Source organism: Choloepus didactylus, chromosome 3 (assembly GCF_015220235.1).
Source record: "Choloepus didactylus isolate mChoDid1 chromosome 3, mChoDid1.pri, whole genome shotgun sequence".
Lineage (NCBI taxonomy): Eukaryota > Metazoa > Chordata > Mammalia > Pilosa > Megalonychidae > Choloepus > Choloepus didactylus.
Window position 1 is genome coordinate 143,352,799 of NC_051309.1, and position 23,022 is coordinate 143,375,820.

Here is a 23,022-nt window from a genome sequence, read left to right on the forward strand (position 1 = left end):
AACTTATTTATGTAATGGCAAGGCTAAGCCTATGTATGATTAATGCCCAGTAGTCACCCCCTGGAGAACTTCTTTTGTTGCTCAGATGTGGCCTCTCTCTCTAAGCCAAATTCTACAAATAAACCCATTGCCTTCATCCCTACATGGCACAAGACTTTCAGAGGTGTAAGTCTCCCTAGCAACATGTAACATGATTTCCAGGGATGAGTTCCGGCATCGTGAGATTGGTTGACCAAAAGGGGGAAGAGAAATAAGACAAAATATAGTTTCAGTGGCTATGTGATTTCAAATGAGCTGAGAGGTCATTCTGGAAGTTATGCAAGTTTCATTATGCAAGTTTCAGCCAGATATTGCAAACTGCTGCAGTATGCCAAGCCCCAACCAATGGTATTCTTGAAAACTGTAAAGAATACGCTGGGCTCTATCTAAGACTCTATAAAAGTTTTACTTATTAAGTTTATTTTTCAGAGACTGGTCATTGCCAGATATCCTTCAAGATTGAGAGAATTATCAAATGGGAGGGAGGAGTTGTAACCAAGAACTTAGGATTTTAGGGCTGATTATGATTACTGAATCATTATATAGATATTCCTTGTTACTTTTGGTATATTAGAGTAGACAGAAGGAAATACTTTCTGAACTATAATCCATCTGCCTAGATCTCTGATAATGATTGTATTGCCTTTATCTCGTGCCCTTGTGACTGTAAAAAAACTTTGTGACTAACCCTCAATTGTACCCCTTTTATCCAGGTTTTTAACTTTAGAGTCTTCTGATCACTAAAGACAGCCCCTTATGTTTATTAATGAAGGGACTTGAGTCAATCCAGAACTAAGCCACCCCAATTCCAAACCAAAATGGGCCCACCTGACATGCATGCACAGTAGCTTAAACCTTAACTGTTAGTGACCTATACCTCATTATAACACTAAAAATCATACCCATCATATTATTAAGCCCACCATATTCTTACATACATTCTGTGACTAAGCTTGCAATCAGTCTGCACATGCTCACTAATTAGATCACTCTAATTACATTCCCTAGAGCCATTGTGCTCATTATCCTAAAACTTGCCCATCTTTTGATGTAATAAAATTATCAGAATTACTGCAGATAAGGGAGATGTGCTCTTAGGCTGATAGGCCATCTGATCTCCTGCTTCACAGTCAGTAATAAACTCTTTCTCTCTTTGAAACCCTGGTGTCCCAGGAATTGGTCATTTGAGTGCTTTGGGCAGAGATCCCACTACTTTTGTCTAGTTTCAATAATGTAAAGTCAAGATAGTATAAAAATTCCCATCATACATACACATACACACACACAGACACACACAGACTAATACAAAGTATTTGCAAGTATGTGGAGCAGCGGTCACTCTCAAACAACTTCTGGAAGATTAAATTGTTGGCAGGCAGTTTCTCATCATTTACTAAAGATGAACATATGCATCCATGGAAAGGGTATAATTCAAAAATTTCCTAGGTTCATAATCAAGAGAAATGCTTATAGACATGCAGAAAAAGTCATGTAGAAACTTGTTCATGGAAGAATTATTTATAATAGACAAAAGCTGTAAACAAAGGAAATTTCTTCAATAATAGAATGCATAAATAAGTTTAAATTGAGTTTTATTGATACAATGGAACAGTATAGAGCAGAAGGAAATAAAACCAAGTTACAGCTAAACAATGAGTTGGTTGACTCTGACAGATGTGATGTTTACTAAAAGAACAGGGGCCTCAAAAATATATGTTGTATAGATATTTAAAAACAGAGTTGTATATTTACCTTTTATAAAGTTTTTGCTACATCTGATTTCTTTCAGTAAAAGGTTAACATAAACTGCAATGCAATGAAACTTCATTTACTGTATTAAAGGGCATGAGTAAACAATGTACAATTTGAGCATTTATTAGGTTTGAATGATTTGTGGTTGCTATAATGTATCACCTAGGTTCCCCTTGAGGTCTAATGGAATAATTCCTTCAGGAAATAAGCATGCTAACAGTCCTCAGATTTATTCCTCCTCAGAAGACATTTTGGATTATGATAGTCATCTTGCCCAAGATAATGGTGCTTCTCTGAGCATCCCATATCCAATGACTGCTAAATGTGGTGTTATAAATGCTCTGCCTCTGTGTAACAACCTGAAATAATTCTGAAGGTCTATCCAAGATTAAAAGATCGTTAGAGGGTTGGCTGAAACTTTTCTTGAGAATTCATTAGAGCCAAATTTCTCCCTGCCACTTCTGCTTACTTCCTTTTCCTTTTCCAGGTGGAGTCCCATGAGCACTTCCTAATAAAACTCAGGTATTCTACTTTCCATCAAACACAAACACAAACTGCACCATACTGCAATATCTTAAACATAGGATTTAATCACTGATGTTGATAATTATTATGCCTTATTACTATAATAGGTCACCTTTTTTACATTTTGTTAATCTGCATTGATTTCTTTACATGTCATTTTTATATAGATTTTTTATTATGTAAGCTTGGAGATGCATGCAGTCATCTAGTAACCCCCTTTATACTATTCTTAACAAAATGATGTGCAAAGATTGGACAAGTGATTTACTCTTTATAGACCAGTATCTATGTAAAAGAGTTGGAATCAGTCAGACTTTCATATTAAAAATCAGACATTTAGTTGTAATTGTATAAAAACTTTCCCCCAATGTAAATTCTCTCATTTGGTTTCATGGTTTAAATTTAATACTGGCAAAAAAAATAAGATAAGGGACATAGCATCCTTAGCGCTGCTCTCTAAGCAGATGAATAAGCCCAATTGTGAATGAAGACCAATTGATGTAAGGCTGATAAGTCTAACTGCTGCATGATTTAACAACCTCTGAAGATCTTTTCAAAAATTCTTAATTTATGTGGCTGTGTCTTGCTTGGTATGCACGATATGATCTATTTAGACAAGTTTTGGTTGAGTAAATTGCTTTTGGAGTAATATAACCTAATCCAATATGTCAGTATCTTCTATACGGTAAAAGTTAAATCTAAAATAGTGGAGGAAAAATTGGAATTAGCATATGATTTATGTAAATATATTTGGTCCCAGGAGTCAGTAAATTTTATTTGATCAATGAAGACTTGTTTCAATCAACAGATTCAAATTATTTTGGTTTATAAAAGAAAATAAAATCAGTATTTTATTTGGAGTAGATGTCCATAACCCATTTATCTGAATTTAATTTATTTGTCTCGATCACATTTTAGCTATAATAATTTTTTCATTTGAAATCTTTTAATTTTGAAATTTCACTTTTAAATTCTTATCTTACCTGTCATATAATATGTGGATTCTGGCAATCTTCTCTTCAAAGTGGTTATTTGAACAGACAAGCAAAGGAAATACTATTTCTAAAATGGAAAGTTGGGATAGAAGATAAAAATTGCTAATGAGAATTGTGTTTGTATTTTAAAACAGAAAATAAATATATTGAAAGAAATATATCCAGTCCTTCAAATCTGAAAAAGAAAATCAATGTATTATTTCATGTACTATTTTTCAGCATTTTACATTCATGTTTAGAAACATTGAATGACTTAAAATTGCTTCCAATACACTATTAGTTGTTTTAAAATACATTAAATCTTGGTCCTTTTGATATAAATTCCCAAGTTAATTATGGTACATTTGTCTAAATCTAAAATTATTCAGTGATAAATGCAAAAGATGCTATCTATCAAGAAATAAATATGAGAGAATAATCTTAGGAATGACAGTATTAATAAAACTATGTTTCTGTGAAGGAAAAACTAAAAACTGAGGAAAAGTGAGTGCATTTTGAATTAAATATACCCTGTCAATGATAAAATTCTCTCTAGATTTTTTGAGTAGGCGCTTATCTTAAGAACATTTATGTAGAATTGGAATCAGAAGATTTCAGATATTTTGTTAAAAATATAGAAGTCCAGTCTGGAATAGACAAAAGGTCTCTTTTTTTTTTTTTTTGTAATTTTAAAATACTAACAGTTATACGGCATACATATTCTGATATATTTACTATGACAGGATATCATGGGATTTTACTTTTAAGAACCTATTCACTAAACTTTCATTTTAGGTTTTAAAGAGGTGAGCAAAATTCAGAAGTTTATCTTATAGACAACTTTTTTCCCTACATAATCAAAGAAAATAAATGGAAAAAGATGCATATAAACAAGACAAAAGCATGTATATTCAATTGGTTTCCTAATACAAAAATGGATCTGAGGGGAAAAAAATCAAATTATTTCCCAATACATTCTATTCAAATAGCAATCAGACAATTTCTGATAATGGGAAGAAATAAGGTTATTACACAATTCCTCACAGAAAGCAAATATAACATTCAGGAAAATTATTTTTAATGATATTTAAATAATTTAAAGATTGTGAAAGTGACCCAAAGAATACGAGAGTTGAAAAGGGGGTTGATTTTAAAAATTGCAACTGGAAGGGATAAAAATTGCGTTCTTTTTTTTGGAGCTTAAGGTGTCCAAACTCTCAGATGAAAAAAAAAGACTGTATTTATGTGGGATAGGCTCTGATATTCCCTGAAAAAGTTGAAGGCAGCATTCCAAGAGAAATCTTCTCTTGAAAGATAGAAGTTGACAGAAGCTTATCTCAGTGTTTTCTTTACTGAGTATTTGTCTCAGCAATACACGGATAAGACACAGAAAGATGAAGCCAGTTGGCTTGAAATTCAGAATACAGAGATCAAAACTGTCAGAGTAGCTCAAATTTAAGGTTATATCCTAAAGCAAGGCAATCAAACAGATGATGAGTTCCATCTCTGTCCCAAACCATGACTTGCTGCAAAATATTGCTGTCATAGGTTTGATCCACAGTAGAGTAGTAAAGAAAGCAGGAATAGGAAGATATACGAACAGAAATTTACACAGCTGTACATATGCACAAAGAACAGCTCTACACAGTGGGAAGAAAAGAATGAGTTTCAATCCAGGCAAATTAGCAGATCACAAGACCAAAACAAAACCCCAATAATCATCAAAAGAATATGAAGCAAATCAGTGTTGCTATAAAATAATATTTACACATGCCAGGTTTAAAATATAAAATACTAGTTTGCAAAGAATAATAAATAAAATATAAGTAATAAAATGATAAATAATAAATAAAAGTTTAGATGGATATATGGAATCATAATGCTGCAGTTCTTTATTTTACCTAAACCAATTAACTAATAACTATAACAGAGTTGCATATGTGCCAACACTAAATATAAATGCAAATGATATAAATAGAAACACAAATGTGACAAATGAAAAATGAGACCAAATAGCACATATAAAGGTAATTGCAGCCAAAATTAAATTAAATATAAATGGGAAAAAATTCCCAGCAAGAGGTAAAAACTATAAGAATGGATAAAAAGCAAAATTAAATACATGCTGTCTACTAATATATTTAAAACTAACAAGGGGGATAGGAGAAAACTATACCATGGAAATTATATGCATATGAAAGCAGCTATGATAATATAAGACAAAGTAGATTTCAAAATAAGAAGTATTAATAAAAGTAAGGAAAGCCCTTCATGATGATATAACACTGCCAGTACTTCAGAAAGCTATAACAATTACAGTTGCATAAAGATATACCATTCATTAGTATATACGCATCTAATAATAGAATATGAATCAAAACCTAAAAACTGAATAGAGAATTAGACTACCCAGAGTAATTTGGCAATGATAAAATACCTACCTAAACCAAGAAATATTTGATCAACTGACAGAACGACAAGACATAAAAGTAAAAATATACATCTGAATACTATCATCCATCTTAGCCAATTTTATTGATGTCACAATGAACCCATCCTCTGTAAAATAAAGCTTTATTCAAGTACATTTATAATGTTCTGCAAGAAAGGCAGTAAGCTGGCTATAAAAAAAAAAATCTTATTTGATCTCAAAAGATTGAAATCTCACACAGCATTTCTAGTCATACTAAAAATAAAGTAGAAATCAACAAAAAACATATTATCTAGAAAATTAATATAGAGACGTGTGTGTATGCGTGTGTGTGTATACAACATCGCATATAAACAACTCAAAGAAATCGAAAAAGAAATTAATAGTATTTTAAAATTTGATAACTAAACACAACAGATAAAAACTTACAAGATGTAGCTAAAACAGTATTTAGGGAAAAATAAGTGTTATATGTTTAATTAAGAAAATGATAAGGTTTTTAAAATAATACTTTAAGCTACCACCCTAAGGTACTTGAAACATTAGGGAAAAATAAACTCAAAATGAACAGATTTAAGGAAATAATGGTAAGAATAGAAAGTAAATAAATAGAAAACAGTAAAATAATATAGAAAATAAATAAAACTGAAAGTTATTTCTTTGAAAACATCATTAAATCCCTACAAGTAAAATAAAAGAGAAATCACAAATTACCAATATCAGGAATGAAAAATAAGTCATCATGACAAATGTTGAAGACTTTAAAAGAATAATGAGAAAATATCACAAGTCTATGTGCCAATGGATTTGATATTACTCATAATAGTCAAAGACCTTGAAAAAGACAAACTGTGAATCCTTACACAAGAAGAATTGGATAGTCTAAAGAACCCAGCAAATAATAAACAAATTGAATTTGTAATTAAAAACCCTCCTCTAAAAGAATCTAAGTGTACAGATAGTTTTCTTAGTAAATTCCATTAAATATTTAAAGAGAAAATGCTACGAGTTCTACCTAAACTTTTACATACCATAGAAAAGGAAGGAATATTTTACAATTCATATTTCCATAATTCAACAACAAAAGATATCACAAGAAAAGAAAATTACACATCTATACTTTAACTGACCATAGATGGAAAAAACCTTAACACTTTACTAGAAAACTTGATTCAGGTATATATTAAAAAAAGATAATTCCTCATGACCAACAGGATTTATCCCATGAATACAAAGCTAATTTAACATGAAAAAAATCATTTAATGTAAATTATCATATTAAAAATCTAAACAAGAAAAAACAGGCAATCTAAGTAGATAAAGGAAAAGCATTTTAAAAATTCAATATACATTCTAGATAAAACATATCAGTAAACAAGATTTAAATTGAATGTCATCCAGCTAAAAAAGGGCATCTATATAAAATCTGTAGCTAAACAACATAGTTACTTCTGAAAATCCAGATGGTTTCCATCTAAGATTAGGAACAAAGTCAAGAATTCTGTTCTTATCACCTCTGTTCAGCATTGTTCTGATGAAGCTATCAGTACAATAAGGCAAGGAAAATAAATACAAAGGCCACTAATTTTTTAAAAAAGGAAATAAACTGCCATTATTTACAAATGGCAGGGTCAGATATTTAGAAAATGTAAAGAAATGTACAAAAAAAGCTTTTAGGACTGAGTAGTGAGTTTAACAGGGTCACAAAACAAGATCAATATAAAAAATCAAGTGCATGTCTATATACCAACAACAAAGATTTTCAATTTTAACTTAAAGCATACCATTTACAATAACATAATATGAAAACTATGGAATATTTGTAAATACATATAAAAAATAGTGTCAAATCTCTACACTGTAAACAAAACAATTATAATAAAAACAGTGATTTAAAATTTGCTGAGAAACCCAGCCAAGCTGGGTGCAGGAGGTTACCAGGAGCCTTCAAGAGACCCTTAGGGAGAACTGTGAGGGTGACAGTTGCAGCCCCTTTCCTTCTCCAGAACCTAAAGACCCTTCTTGTCAGCATCAACTGTATTTCCCAGAATGTACAGAAAGGCTGTGGTGAGGAGAAGGAACTCTCCTATGCCCAATGGCCACACTAGAGGAAGTTGTTTCTTGGGCAAGGAGCTTAGTTTAGGTAAAGCATTCCCTGACCAACACAATGGCAGTGGCACATAACCTGGGACCCGTCACCCTGTTCCTCTCCTAAGTGGGAGTGTACAGAGCTGATTCATGACATCCCTTTACAAGAGCATCATTGCAGTATTGTGTTCCTCTTGGAACCTGAAAAAGAAATTTTTCCTGACCCTGGGTCAGGAAAATAGGACAAGTACTATCGGTGACGACAGAGTTAAAACTGTCAGGGTCTGAGGCAGATAATTCTATGAGTAGTGTAGACAGGCCTATGTCTGAAGAGACTGCTCAAAATGAAAGCTCATACCAGATGCAGGAGGATGAAACTCTCAAGCGGAACATCTTAGTTCTAAGTTGCTAGACCAACCCTATTGTAAGAGTCCACTGGAGGTTCCCCTGATGTACAGTGGATTGAACCAAGTAAATGAAGTGGGAGGTGGGAAGAAGAGTCAAAAAGCATCCCCACTGGATGATGAACAGCTGTCAATCTGCCTTTCTGGTATGCATTCTTCCTTCATTCACCCCCAACTTCCAGCCAACACTTGCTGTCCATTACCCTTTCTAGAAGAGCCCTATTATTTGCCTTCCACACGTGGATCTCCTTTTTAGCAGTTAGACATTCTTCTTGAAGCCTTTTATATTGCTGTATTATGTAGATATTCCATAACTTATTTAATTAATTCTCAACCAATGGGCACTTGTGTTGCCTCAGTTACTTCCTTCTATAAACAATGGTGTGGTAAAATTGAAATTATTTCTTCAAATTCATACAGTTGTTTCTATAAGTTAAATTCCTGGTAGTGGAATTGCTGTTGAAAGATTACGGATGTTTAAAATTTTAAGAGAATTGTTAAAATCACCCTCCAACAAGTTGAACCAATTTATACTTGTTAAGCTTTGCCAATATTATACATTGCATGAGAGTTCTTTTGTTTTAATTTGTGTTTTTAAATTCAAGTTCTAACATGCTTATTGACCACTGTGTGTGTGTGTGTGTGTGTGTGTGTGTGTGTGTGTGTGTGTGGTGTGTGGTTTTCCTTTGCCTACTTTTCTATTGGGTTGTTTATATTTTATTTATTCATTTAATATGTAAGAAGCTATGTACCAGCCACTGTACTAGTTTCTAAGAATGTAGTAGCCAACAGGATATACTGATTCCTATCTTCACAGAATCATTCTAGTTTTAAAGATATTAAATTAATTATTGTGAAAAAAATGCTGAGAAAAATTAAATAAGACCTAACCAAATAGCAAGCTATACAATGATCATGCACTGAAAGACACAATGTTGTCAGGATGTTGTCAATTGTCTTCTTATATAGCTCCAATATAATCCCAGTTAATATGCTAGCAGAATTTCTTGAGGCATTGACAAAATGATTCTAAGATTTATGTAGAAATATGAAAATCCTAGAGTAAGCAAAACAATTTAGAAAAAAAGATTAATATTATAGGAATTATGCTACCTAACTTCAAGAAAGTGTAAGATATAGTAGTTGACACAGTGTAGCATTATTATAAGAGAGAGTCCAGAACTATACACACATTGTCAATTGCTACTAACAAAGGGGAAGAGAAAATTTAAATGGAGAAAAGATAATATTTTTGAAAACAGTTATGAGATAATATGATGTACTTAAAGTAATTAATTCAAAATAAACACTAATTAATTAGTTAACTAACTAATTAAGCATCAGCCATTACCTTATGCTGTATGCAAAAATTAACTTTAAATGTATCATGGATCTAAGTGTGAGAGTGAAAAATACAAAGCTTCTAGACAAAATTATATTTTCCCATCTTTTATATGTTGGTATTTGCTATGAAGCTTAATTTTTAAGCCCATGTGCTAAGAAATCAGATTAGCTGGGCCAAATATTATGAAGTATTGGGCACAGTATCTCACAAATATCATTATATTACTCTTTTGTTATAGCTGTAGTTTAAAACTCTTGTCTGTCCAAAGCCACTTATTACTGTGTCAGATAAAATAATAAGTATTATTATTATTTCCATCTAAATATGAATTGTATTTATTGATGTGACGTTCAAAGTTGCACCTTAGAAATAAAAAAAAGTTCTATTTGTTTGATAGTAACTGGCATTTTATTTACATGTCTGCAATGAAATTAACATTAAACGATTGCTAGGATATTAACATCATCTTATTTGAGCTTCCAAGTATCAAATTATAGTATGGTTAGAGCAAATACAAAGCAAGGTTCTAATTTCCCTCCTGGTGAATTTGTGAGTGAGTTAATTTATTTATAGGTAACTGTGACAAAAACTAAATTATGAAATTTAATGTCTTGAATGTGATCTTCAGCAAAATGCAAATAAGTGAGAACATGGCAGACAATATTATTATCTAAAAATAAAAGAGAAGAAATAAAAATAGTGTTTCCTTGTTAGAAAATTTTGCTAATAGATATTTCCTTACAAGCCAACACAAGTTGGGCATGTCCAAAAACACAGTCATCTATACCGTTGATTAAAAAGTCTGAGGTAACCTGTTTTTTCTTTCAGAATATTTTCATATTTTGATAAGGGTGATGTAACAAGCAAGAGGAAATAATTGCATAAACAAAGCCTATTTTTCAGGACATGGAAATAGATGGACAATTTTTATGTTAGGAAATCAATATAACTTAAGAGTAAAATGACTGTCTTCAAATAAAGTACATCATCTAGTAAAAGTTAAGATCCACTGCTACAAATATACAAAATAAAAAGAACTGTTCTCTTTCTCAAGTCTGTAACCACAACTCCTTTCTTCAAACCATATCTCAGAGAAATAATGGAAGAGCAGGTTCTTGGGACTTGACCTGTACTCAAATCATTATTCTTCCCAATTGAATCAATATAACAATTTTTGATAGTCCATAGCTGGATTTCCAAATCTTTTCAAGTAGTTATTGAAGAAAATAATTTAAATAATTATAGTTCTGTGGAAATTTGCTCTTGAACCAGTTAAACAGGTAGATTTAATTACCCTTGAGTACCTGTGCATGTAATTATTCAACTTGAATGTGAAGTAACCCATTTGCACAAATGAATGTGATTTTAACACCATTTGAGAGTATGAACAAGTAGAGGTGTGCTTTTTTTCAACTGAAAGTTACAGAATATTATTCTATTTCCTTTCCTATTTTCCATAAATTGGAATTTATTCTAAAATACAAAAATAAAATTTTCATGACAGGAAAGTAATGGAAAACTGTATCTGAAATGGATGTAAATAATTTAAAATAAGTAGGAAAGTGAAATTTTCAAGTCAATGTCAAAAAAATCTAGATATACTGAAGCATAGTAGGAAAAAGCAATTGAATTTAAATTTGGGTTTAGATATGTCCTGTGTTTGAGTTTATTTTATGTCATGATGAGATCATCCCTAGCTGATCAATGGACAGAAGTTGGGGATTGAGAGGCTAAGTAAAGTGATAAATTTGTGGTTTAGATGAGTATGTTCTTAGATATGGAAAACATATACAAAGGAACCTTTATAAGGGAACTTTTTTCCTCATGTAGCAAAGAGGGACCCATTAATTATAAAGAATAGTTTGAGAGAACTGATGGTGCCAATGAGACTGACAGAGGATATGGGGGGGAAATGTTCCAAGGAAATAGAGAGAAAAAATTAATTACAGCTCTCAGGAAGACATGGGTCTGCCCACCAAGCTCTGGGGTGGTCCCAGGGATTTGTTGCTTCATATTCCCTTTTACACAACTCTCTGCATTGTTTTCAAAATACCCCAAAGTGGTGGGTACAAGGAACAAAAGGTACCCATCATCAAATTATAAACATTATCACTATCTTTACATGCTTTATCAATATATCGCTCCTTCCCCATTTTTATGACTGCAAGTGTTTTTGAGCAAATTCCAGATATTTTGTTATTTTTATACTTACTTTATGAATCTGATGAAAAATGCTAAGAGATAAATAAAGGCAAAGGCATTTTCAGGATAAACCAATCTGTGGGGTGTTTTACATGAAAAATGACTGTTTCCTCGAACTAACATCATTAAAAAGAAAAAAAAAGAAAAATAAAGAAATGAAGGAGAAACCAAAAGTTTCAGAGGCATTATAGGAATGTGTGGACTTTATGGCATTTTATTTTATGCTCATTCATATAAACTGTAAAGACCAAAGAAAGGCATGAGTTATTATAAGACAATTGGAAATTTAAATGCTGACAAGTAGATAATTTTTGTGAATTATTGCTAAATTTTTAGCTTTGGTAATAGTTTTGTTGTCATGTTTTTAAATTAAAAATTATCTTATTGAAATTAAGATAATTATTTAGTTTATGTGATGGTTGGTATTTATTTCCTATTAAATTAGGAATGATGAAAGATGTAAAGCATATATGAAAAAAGTTTGGCTATTAGGTTATTGATGAAGTTGGATTATGAGCACATGGAAATTATTCCTACTTTACTATATATTTGAAAATGTTCATAGAGTGCATATTTAAATTACTCTGACACTATAAATTAGAGTTGCCAGATTTGGCAAATAAAATACAAAGTCCAGTATTAAATTTCAATTTTAGATAAGCATGAATTTATTTTTCTGTATAAGGATGCCGCATGCAATTTTTAAGAAATATTTGTGCTAATTTTTTACTTCATATGAAATTCAAAGATTTGACTGGGCATTCTGTACTTTATGAGATAAACTCTATTATACATTGCCATCTATAATTTATTGGTTTGAAAAGAATACAAAACATCCAGTCATCATGTTTAGTTGTTATGTATCATAAGTATATTTAAGTCATAATTAATCAAGAATGGTATCTTGTATTTGATTTACTAAGACATTCACTTCCGTAATGTTCCACATTCAAAATTTGGCTGATAGATTCCTTTTGGTGTACTTTTACCAACTCCTCTCTCCTCTGTATTTTCTGTAGATTGGAAGAGATCTCTACATGTTTAGTAAAAGACAGTTAAATTTTCTTACTTTTATTTTCTTAAATTGAAGCTTAATTAAAGACATTGACATGCACAGCCAATGAGTTTTGAAAAAAGTTATCCACTGGGGTATCTCCCACCCAGTAGGAAATACAGAGGATTTTCTATGCCATCCCAAAGAATTGACTCTTGACTATATACCAGAAGTTACTATGAACAGATGTCATTAAAATTGGTCCTGATTCAGTTATTTCTGGATTCCAGGTCAGCTGGGGACAAAGCCAGTCACCTTGTCTCGGTTTACAGGCTTGTACTTAGATTGGTTTCCATTTATATGCTGTTATAAACACGTTCCACCTCTATCATAAGGAGAAGAAATAGATGTCATTCAGAATAATTCCTCTCCCTTTTACCTATGCCATAGACTATGTCTTATCCTGATCTATACTTGGGGCAAAGACAGTCACAGGACATCAGTATAAATTACAAGTGTCCCTAGAGAACTTCCTTAGATACAGAGTTCCATGAAATCCCCATAGTTGTGCCTTTGAGCCTCAGATGCTAGGAATCATTTTGTTCAATTCTTCCATAACTGCAGAAGCAGAATGCAATTCAGCTTCTTCAATCAGAGTTTTTCCATCAGCAGTCTTTGAGCAGTGGCCTCCAAAGCAGGACGCTGTCTACCCACCTTGGAACTACCATTTGTAAACCAAGAAGCTTTTTGTTGGTCAAAAGAAACTATTCACAAGGTACTGCTCAAGTGGCAAGAGATTCCCGTGTGGTATAAAGCCAAAAATCTGTGTGTTTTTTTTGACATCTGGTAAAATTGGTGGGCCTCAAATGGCCTCACTGGAAGTTCTTCTCCTCACTCTATTCCTGAGGTAATTTCCCCAAATCAAACAACCTTCCTTATCAAAAATGCCAGTAACAATACCTACTTATTCCTAAGCAACAGGTTTCAGGTTCCTGTCAAATGTGGAATTATTCAAACAAGCCAATCATGTCTTCTCAGACAAGAGGACACTTCACTCTCTTGGTACTACAAATTCTATCTCCCAGAGCACCTGTGTGGTAGATTGAATTATGTACCTCAGTTTAGATATATTCTTGAACTTAGTCTGCTTTCCTGTGGATGTGGCTCCATTTAAATAGGATTTCATACAGATGTTATTTTTAGCTAAATTTTGGCCAAGCTGAATGAGATTAGTTCTTAGTCCCCGTTACTGGAGGCCTTATAAAGAGAAAGAAACTGGAAGCCAGAGTCAGAGAAAGACACAGGTAAGGCCAGAAGCAGGAAGCTAAGGAACCAAGAAGAGAAAAGAGGGTATCACCCTGTGATGCAAGGTAGGAATACAGGCAAAGATTCTCTGACAGCCAGCGCAAGCATGTTACAGACATCGGAGAGAAAGCCTCACCTTTCTGTTGTCTCAAGTTTGGGCAACTCCTAGCATCAAAACTGTAAGCCAATAAATTCCTGTTAAGTCAACACAATGTGTGGTATTTGGCATAGAATCCTGGCAAAGTGAGGCAGCTTTTTGTACAAGAAAGTAGACTGCTACTATTACAAATACCTAAAACTGTGGAAACAATTTTGGAATTGGGAAATGGGTAGAGGAAGAATAGTGAGGTGCTTGATAGAAAAAGCCTAGATTGCCCTGAAGAGACATTTATAGAGATATGGAAGAAAGGTACTTCCTATAAGGCCTTAGAAATGATAAATGTATTATTAGAAACTGGAAGAAAGGCAATCTTTGTTATAAAGTATCATAGAATTTGGCTAAATTATGTCCTAGTATTAGATTTAAAGTGGAAGTTGTAAGTGATGAACTTAGATATTTATCTGGGGAGATTTCCAAGCTAAGTGTGGAAGGTGCACCCTGGCTTCTCCTTTCAGCTTATAGCAAAATATGGGAGGAAAGAGATAAATTTAGCACAAAGAAACATTAATTGATGATTTGGAAAATTCTCAGCCTATTCAGATGGTGTGCTCTGAGACCAGAGTAAGAAGTGACTATCTTTTCACTCTCTGGGTTCTAGGAAGTGAGTCCTGAAAGAACAGGGTTCCATGTGATGGTTTAACTGAAGAACGTGTTACAAAGATGGTGTGGTTGAACAAGGATCCAGTCAGCTATTTCAGAGGGATTTGGGATTGGAAATGGAGTTATCCAGGAAGGATCTGTGGGAAGTCCTTTTGACTGATGGTTTAGACCCCTTGAACTACAAGCAAAGCTGACAATTTTTTTTGAAATTTTTATGAACATAAGCTATTCCATCTTGGACTGAGAGTACAAAGAAGGGCAAATTAAAGGAAATATGACTTCAAGGGCAGGACCATGGAGGCAGAAGTCTGGACCAAAAAATCTCCAGCCAAGAGGGAGGACCAACCCATGTGTGTGTAAAGGGAGGGTCATCTCTGATTTGGGAGGAAGGGGCAGGCCTCCTGCTGAGGTGCTTGGACAGAGCAGAAATTCTGCCCCAGGGGAAGTTTGGCTGCCACCCCAATGCTTGGGGAGGGTGGAGTCTACAACCCTGTTTTGGGGCAGAATGAGGCCCCCACTCCGGTGCATGGAGATAGTGGGGCTTAGTCATGAGAGCACGGCTGTTTTCCCAGTGCCTCCAAAGGATGAGGTGGCTACTCCAGCAATCCCAGAGTACAAAGCATCAATTCGCAGATAACTTGAAATTTAACCCAGTCTTGCTTAGTTTCAGTGTTGTTTAAGACAGGTGACTTTCGTTTTGATCTAAATTTATCCCTTCTGGAATGAGAATGTCTGTCCTATTCCTAGCCCACCACTGTACTTTGGAAACAGATAACTTGTTTTCTAGGTTTCACAGGGCCACAGATAGAGAGGGATTTTGTCCCAGGAATGACCACATCCCTAACTGATTTTGATAAGATTTTGGACCTTGTAGCTTTTAGTATGCTGTGATCAGGTGAATGTACTTTTCACATGAAAAGAACATGTCTTTTTGAGGTTCAGAGAGTGAACTCTGATAGATTGAAATTTGTACCGCAATTTCAACACATTCTTGGCCTTAATCCCCATTTCTGTAGATGTGAACCCATTGCAAGTAGGAGGCCTCGAACATGTTATTTTAGCTAAGGTGTGGTCCAATTGAGTGACGTTGGATTTCAATCTGTATTACTGGAAGCCTTAAAATAGAAAGAAGCCAGAATTCAATAAGAGAAAGCCACAAGAATGTGTCAGCAACTAGAAGTCAAGGAACCCAAAAGGAAAAAGGAGAGTGCATTGTCAGGTGATTCAAGGTAGGGCTAAAATCCAAGGAACCCCAAGGATCACTGTCTGCCGGCCCTAGAATGTTACAGACTCTGGAGAGAAAGCATCATCTTGCTGATACATTTTTTAATCTTTCTTAGCCTCAAAACCATAAGCCAATAATATGCTGTTATTTAAGCCACCCCATTTTGAGGTATTTGCCATAGAAAACTGACAATCTGAGATACCCTATTTGTTCACTGAGTTCCCAAGTGCAACTCCTGTATGACTTTACCCTGGGCTGTGAGTATATGTGATTAGTAAACTGCAATCTGCCTCGTCTGTTCAATGGGGGCATTGTGCATTTAGCCACATCCATAACTTAGGGCAGGCAACAAACAAGCTTACAAAAATGGTATGGCCTGTTGCCATACATACAGTGCCACCCCTGTTAAATTCCCAAAAATACTTGGGTAAACTGAGGACTACTCCATCCCTGATATTGTCAGAAAACAGCTATTTATATTCTCAGCACCCACCATGTTAATACAAGTTCAATATCCTTTAGTCCTTTTGGGGTTCTGGAGTCAACACATTCTTCATTTACAAATTTTAGTTAATTTCACTGATGCTGTTGCTTTCAAACTGGCCCACCTTGAATTAGACCCCATCCAACAAACACTCTGGAATTGGTCCATAATGAAATTAGCAGACATTCTCATTAATGCCCAGGGTCTCCTTCATTGCAGAGACATCAACAACCTCCTCTTACGCATATATAGGTCCCTGGACTAATCTTTATGGCCATACATTGGCCATGGACTTCTGATGCAAGAAAATGCCCTTCTCAGCTTCATGCTATAAGCTATTAGTTCAGCAATTTCTGGCTACTTACTTGGCTGTCATGGAAATAGAGCCTATAACCCTTCTTTCCCAATTGAAGCAGCATCCCAAAAGATTGTCATGGCTGGAGCCAAACTGGGCCCTCTGGAATATCCCATCTTCAAGAAAGTATAGCCCCCTCTGTCCTCACTCTCTTATCAGATACAGTGATGCTGGAGGAGTGGAGGGCACTTCTCTGCCTGATCCCTTGGCTACATGGGGAATCCTTTGGGATAAACTCAGTGAATAGTAAATGGGAGCTTGTACACTTTACAGATGCCATCACCACCATTATATGTGATGGAATTCAGTGGAATGTTGCTGCTTTCCAGCCAGGTGCTTGGAGGGGGTATGATGTCTTTATTAGGATATACCTGATAAAGAATAGGACACAAAAGTCAGCACAATTGGCCAAACTTCAGGCAATCGTCTTAGCACTTGATTCCCTGGCCAAGAACTTGCCCCATCTATACATTTCTACAAACTCTTGGACTATCTGCCTTTAGGGTAAAGAACTCTGGAATTCTCTTGCCTAACAGATACCCAAAATACAAATCTAGGTAACAGATGTCTTTACATATACTAAGGCCACAATACAAGTCCTCACCAGAAAAAATCCTTGTCCCTTTCTGAGTTCCAAAATTACTGACAGTGTTGAAGGTGCTCATTTCACTTCTCAGAATACACAGTGCTGGGTTCTTGAAGAGGACATGTAATGGAACTTCCACCTCCTCTTTGATTTCAGTCAATCTTTTTAATTTAGAATTTAGAGGACTAATGGGCTCCTCAAAGAACTCCTATTTAGTTCACAGAATGGCTGATAGATCCCACACTGGGTACCACTACTGCCACAAGCAGTAAGTAGTCTAACTTCACAGCCCCGGGGACCTGTTCTCCCTAAATAAATGCCACTCAATTTCTTCAGCTGCCTTTATTGGCCTTAAAGGGGGACACCTTTAAAGTTCATGTTTTTAAACATCCATCTCCCCATGTGGCCCTCTCCTGCCTAGTCAAGTACCTGCCTACTTCACTTCCTATGGAGGCATTTCTCCCACACCTTCAAAGTCTTAATCATCACGAAGGTTTAAATTGATCACAAGGCATAAAAGACTCAATCACGGTGTAAGGTCTAAAATTAACATGCTGCTTTGGCAAAACTGGGAAAGCCTCCAATGACCTAACCTGAAGTTCCCTCCCCACTCTGCTCTTGTGGATAAGGTCCGCTAGTTAAATTACTTTCCTTATCAAACAAACCTGGCACAGTTCTTGACCTATCTCTGAGTAGCACATTTCAGCTTACTGCCAGTCCACAGAATTATTCAAACAAGCCAATTGTATCCACTTGCAGGAACAAGGAGGCACTTTACTGTCTTGGTAAAATAAAGCCTGCCTCCCACAGCCCCTACATATTCACTCTGTTCCAAAATGCAACCTGCATGTGGCCTTGCATAGCATGTGGTGTCATCCTCTCCCAGAATGTGAGTATATATGACTAACAGACTGCTGTCTACCTCATTTTTCCACTGACGTGTATTGTGCATTCAACAATCCCCATAACATTAGTGCAGGAATCTCTCCTTCACGAACAGGGAGAAGAGGAAATGATGGAAACATCTAGAATGTGGAGACACGGAAGGCCCCCTGGCTTATCACACTACAGAGCAGGGCCTTCCCAAAGCTCCAGATGTCTGAAAGTGTACACTGGGCTAGGAAAAGGCCAAAAGCTTTACATGTCTGAAAGCAGACTGCAATTTAGATGAGGGAATAATCTCTGAGCTCCTGCTGGGCTCCTTCCTTGCTCCTGTCTCCCGCCCCTGCCTTTTCCCATCTAGCCCCCAAAGAAATTGTCCCTTAAGGCTAAAGATATGTAAATACACCTCATGGCTTTAGAAAAAATGTACCCTCCCGGAAATACCTGAAAGGAGTCACGTAGGAAACCACCTTGTATGCTATAAAGACCTGTAGATATGAGCAGAATAAAACTTTCTTTTGCATGAACACTGAAGACAGAGTGTGCTCACCTTCTTTCACACTAGAAAAGATGTTACCTTCTCAGGAACACAGTGGCTATCTCTCTACATTACTCGGGTATCTGTTCCTGCATAAACCATTTTAATTTTACTTTGGAATTCTTATGGACACTTCCTCCTTTATTAGATGGTTTCTCTGACATTACCTAAGATGTTATGATTATTTCATTTTTCAAAATCTTTTTTTGTTCTTTAGTCATAGGGGCACTTCCAGTTAATGCCAAATAGCAGGCCAATAATTACCTCTCAAATGGAGTGAACTATACTATTGCATCTGAAAATTTTCTGGTCCAAAATTCCAGCAGTCATCTCTGTGTGGCATTTACAGGCTTTTGCTTTAACTTCAGTCTGCATAAGTGCAGTTGCAGACACTTTCTAAATTATATCTGAGTGTTGAACATAAGAAGGTAATTGAGCTGCTACTTTTAGCAATTTGGACAGTCTCCTCTTTTACAGGCCCCCATTCAAATACAGCCTTCTTTTGGGTAGTTTTATGGATAAGAGCTAGCAATATTCCCATATGCTGAATATATATCCTTAAAAATCCAAGCAACCCAACCAAGTTTCATGCTTCTTGCCTGGTTCCATGGGTAGGAAACAACAGCAGTTCATTTTTAGTTGCCTATGGAATGTCAGAGGTAGCTCCTCCCATTATTCCTTAGAATTTTACCACTTGGGTGAGTCTTTGGATCTTCACTCTTTTTATTAATGAGCCTTTGTTATTCATGGGGATCACCATTGCCTTTAAGTCAGTCCTCCTTTGTTCCTCAGTTTCTGATATTATCACCTCTAACTACCATTATAGGTGAAAATGAAGGTGGAAGAATAAAATTCAAATATTGTATTTTGTGAAAAAATAGAAGAAAAAAATGCAACCTAAATGGGATGAGAAGTGAGAAGAAAAGAGAAAAGTTGAATAAACTCATAAACAAGACAGTTAAAAGTTAAATTAGAAAACAGAAAGCTATATGCTGTATACAAGAAAGACACAAAAATCAATATGTTTCAGAAAGGCTAAAATGAAGAGATGGACAAGGGTATGCCAACTTTATCTGAAGTAGTGATCCTAACATCAGGTAAAGTTAGAATCAATACAGAAAATATTAAACCTGACAAAGAAAGGCACTTGTAATGCATAACAGCAAATTTTACAATGAAAATACAATAATTATAATAAATAGGTAACAAGAAAAGACAACAAGTCTATGATTTTTATGAGGGAAAATCTATAAGGGAAGCAAACAAACATGAACAAAATCACACTAATAATAGGAAATCTAATAAATAATTCTCTGTACAAGACACATTAAGTGAACATAAAATAATTGCCAATATTTACTTATTACAGAAATTTATGTTTATTTATTACAGATATTAAGTTATAAAAAACCTAGTCAATAATGTGGGTCCTATTGAGATATTTTGTCTTTATCTATATCTTAGAGAGCACACCTTGTTCTCAAGTGCTCATGGAATATTCATAAAAAATTTGGAATATTTTGAAAAAATATTTTACAAATAGTTTACAATGAAAACATCAGTAAATTTCATGAAGTAAAACTATGACAAACACACTCTATAATAACAATGCAATAAAACTTGAAAGATATTATAAATAGATAAGGCTAAAATTATTGTATTAAACAGCTCTTGTTAAAAGGGGTAATAGAAATTGAAATTGCAATATCTAAAATGATATTCAAAAACTTCACATAAGAATATATGGAATATATTTAAAGCAATGATCAAAGGAACATTCAGATTCTGAACAATTTTATTGGTAAAAATAACAAGTCTCTAGCCCAAACTATCAGAAAAGAAAATCAAGAAGTAAATGAAAAGTGGGTATAAAAAAGAAAATAGTTGATGTAATAACAGAAATAATGAGGAAGTGATAGAAAAGCTGTAGAGCTAATCAGTGTGTTTAATAATGTCTTTAATATTAACATAATAGACAAATCATTACCTAACACAATCAAGAGGAGAAAGGATAAAACAAAAATATACAAAATGAGAAAGGAGAAGAAGTAAATAACTATTCAAATTCAATAAATATAAACAAAAATCAAATAGTCCTCTAAGACTGGATACATATCTATTTTAATATTGATAAAACCCACTTCAAAATATAGGAATTATTACAACATAGATTTTCATTGTTCTTTTTAATATGACATTGACATGTTAATGATTCCTATCAGGTATTGGATGTATTTGTTCTTTGTCTAATACTTCTGTCCTTCACATTTTCTCATTTGGGTATTATTAGAGCAAACTTAACTGGTCTCATCAAACATTTGATTATGTTGTCATCATTTTTACTTCAAATTCACACATTTCTCTTTTCAGACTGCTTACATTTCATGACATTCCTTTATGTTCCAAACAGCTCATAATATTATGAATTGGTCATTGAAGCATGTTGGAACACAATATAAACATTCTCTGAAAAAAATCAATATTGGGTTTCAATTAAAAATATTTAAAAATATCTGTCTTTTGTAATTTCACTATACTTTTTTTCCATAAAAGTATTAAAGTGAGAAAAGATCAATTATATAATAAATGTAATGCAGAAATTAATATAGACAATGCAGAAAATGATTTCCCCAGTTGAGTCACTTGATGTGAGTTTCCCTGCTCTTTAATTTTAATGTGTGACTGCTGAGGATTCTTGATTCAGATGCTTTGCTCACACTCTGCTTATGCGGCTGAGGTAAACACCACTGGGAGGACTGATAATTTCTCTTTTTGCATAAAAAACTAAAGCATACTTCCTCTTGCCCCACCTGGGGACTGACTCCTGCTGCCTCTTCTCCGACTTCCTCCAGTGCCAATGCCAATGTCAATTCCCTATTTCCCAAGATAGATTTCAATCTTGCCCTCCATGAGCTCCCCCTACAGGCCTGCATGTGAGGCTGAAATATTCTTTCTAGATGACCAACGCATTGTTGTCAGGGCAAGTGTTGATAATACCTGAATAATAATCAGAGCTGAATGGGGGGAGAAATAGAGAAAAGAAGCTAAGAGTTCATGGAGAGATAAGGGAAGGCATGTACAGGGGTTGAAGAAAAATGATAGCAGTTTTGTTTTCTACCAGAATAATCCAAGACTCAATTCATACATTGCTTATTTTTCTGTTCGCCCCATGCTTCCATAGCAATTTCTTCATGTTTTTTCTGTACCATTTACAAAAATTTCCCTTGAGTAACTCAATTTTTGTGTGTGCCATCTCCCTCACTAAATTATAACTGTCTGATGGAACAGAATTTCCATCTACACCATTCAGGCCTCAAAGAATCTAGCACACCATTTGTTCATTGATTTGAACTGATGTCCCATGCCTAGGGAGAGCACTTGCATGCATTTTCTGCATCTTCCTCTCAGCATGCTGTCATAATTGCACTCATTAAAGAGAACAATTTAAGGAAAACAGGTTGTAAAACAAAAGTCAATCCAGTGATCAGGGATTCATATTAGAAACAAATCCAGGGAAGAGGAGGAAGAAGAAAACATGAGGTAGCAAAACAAATTGATAAAAGAGTGACTTGGAAAGGAGTGAACTCATTTAGGGAAAGATAACATCAGGTCAAGGAAGTTTGTCTTTTTTGCATGTTTACCAAAATTTCAGTAGCTATACTCCCCTATTCCTACCTTCATTCACATACGGACTGTGGAATGTGTTGCTACAGTGGTGTTATTTCCTGGGAACACAGGTACAGGTTCAGGGCACAACATAAGCTTTCAGCAAATGATCCCTTCATTACTTGCACCTAATGAAGCACCTAAAAAGGGCAAGTAATCTCCTTCGCATTTACACAGTACAGAGTCCAACAGAGCAAGGAAAGCAATCCCATCATGGTCAGTCTCCCCAGGTGGCTGAAAACTGCTCCCGGTCAGGGTGGGGAGACAGCAGCTTCACATTCCCCTCTTCACACTGGAGAAAAGAGACCAATCTACACTGTTTGTGCTTGGTTTTATCCACCCCTGGGGGAGGGGCTCTCATACTGAGAATTCTTATTCCAGAAGCATCACTAATATAAACTTACTATTATAAACAAATACTGACAATTGAATTTGATTGCATAGGTACCAGGGGATAGAATGTGAAC